Below are 1636 nucleotides of genomic sequence, written 5' to 3' on the forward strand. Positions count from 1 at the left end.
CCCCCTTTCCTCCCCGGCGCGGCGCCGAGCAGTGTCCCGTGGGGAGCCCGGGGCTGCTCCGCTGGCAGCCGGGCGTGGAGGACTCGCATCCAGAGACAAATTACATACGGGCTGTGGATGACTCATGCCAAGCCCCTGTTTTCCTCCAGGTTGCGCGGTGGTGGAGGCACGGCCGCTTGCATTTTCTCCTCCAGGCATCCGCGGGAGCAGCCTGCAGCGTTTGGGAAAGACCCACAGAGGCTCCCGCTACCCGAGCATCCAACCGGCAGTGTTGCAAGCAGAGCCGTGCCGCGGTCCTGCCTGGCAGCTGCCTGCGCTGCTGCCTGCGGGCTGCCAGGGAGCAAGAAATCGCCAGTTCCTCTGTCGCTGGGTGTCTCTGGGCTGTTTAGGGGTGTTACCGAGGCAGGAGATGCGCCAGCATCTCCGAGGGAAGTCCCTCCTGTGTCCCAGCTTGTCCTGGGACGGTTGTGCAGTGCACAAAAGGCAGCATGCCCAGGGTTGGGGGGGGCTGTGGCTGAACCCGCCCGGGACAGCAGCAACGGCTTCATGGGGAAACATCTCTGTGGCTGTTGGTCACGTCACCGCAGGAATGGAAACTGAAACTCAGGGCTTTCAGCTGAGTTTGTTTGTCTAAAATCAGTAAATCCTGGGCTTCAGCTCTCCCCCTCCCCGACGCTGTTGATGCGGTGACGCAGCTTTGCCTCCTCCCTGCTCCGGCTGCAGCTGCCTGGCCCGGGCAGAGGCTTCCTCCCCTCTGCCGGTCAGAGATTAAGTAACGGCAGAGCCCGGCTTCTCCCCTGGGTTTCTTCTCCGTTGCCGTCGCTTTTTCCTGCATGCCAAGCAGGGCCAGAAGCTTTATATAAGATCGTGAAAGCTGTTTTCTCCTGGCTCCTGGAGCTGGAGCTCTAGGGGAAATATCCTACCTGTAAAATCAGAGTGAAACCTGCGAATATCTGACATGTAAAAATCAGAGTGAAGCCTCAGTGCCAAGGCTGCTCTGCCTGGCTGAGCCTGGCACTGTCCGTCCTGGCTCTGGCATCCTGGGGGGGGTGTGTGGGGGGTGTTGTTCAAGGGTATTTTGTTTCTGTTTTTTACTGCTGTCTGATGATGCCTGGGCTCTTACAGAGATATTTGCTGTGGTTTAGGGTCAGTGCTGCGGGGAGGAGGATTTCTGCCCACAGGCAACACGAACCAGGACGGGCTCCGTCGCTGTTGCATGTCCCAGTGCCTGCGCTCGCTCGGGGCCGGGGCCGGGACCCGGAGCTGATGCCTTCCCCAGCTCTGTGACCTCGCTTGGCTCCGGGGCTGCATCTTCACAGGGGAAGGGACCGCTCCTTTCCTGGGCAGGGCTGGCCCCTGCGCTGCCCCAACCAGTAACGGTTCTTACGGGAGCTGCAAGTAAAAGGCTGGGAGGCTCCTTCCCAGGCAGGAAGGCCGAGCGCGGGGGCTCCACGGGGTCAGCTCCTGCTGCGAGGCTGAGCTGCCCGCTTGCTCCTTGCTGACGAAACGCAGAGCGGAGCAGGCAGCCATCACGGCCGCAGGTCTGCCGGTGATGGGGCTTTGGTGCACGGACCAGACGGGTCTGCTGCCCGGGGAGGGCTGGTTTGCATGGCCACCCGCCGCTCCGGCGGGGGCC

Source organism: Aptenodytes forsteri, unplaced genomic scaffold (assembly GCF_000699145.1).
Source record: "Aptenodytes forsteri isolate BGI_AS27 unplaced genomic scaffold, ASM69914v1 Scaffold422, whole genome shotgun sequence".
Classification (NCBI taxonomy): domain Eukaryota; kingdom Metazoa; phylum Chordata; class Aves; order Sphenisciformes; family Spheniscidae; genus Aptenodytes; species Aptenodytes forsteri.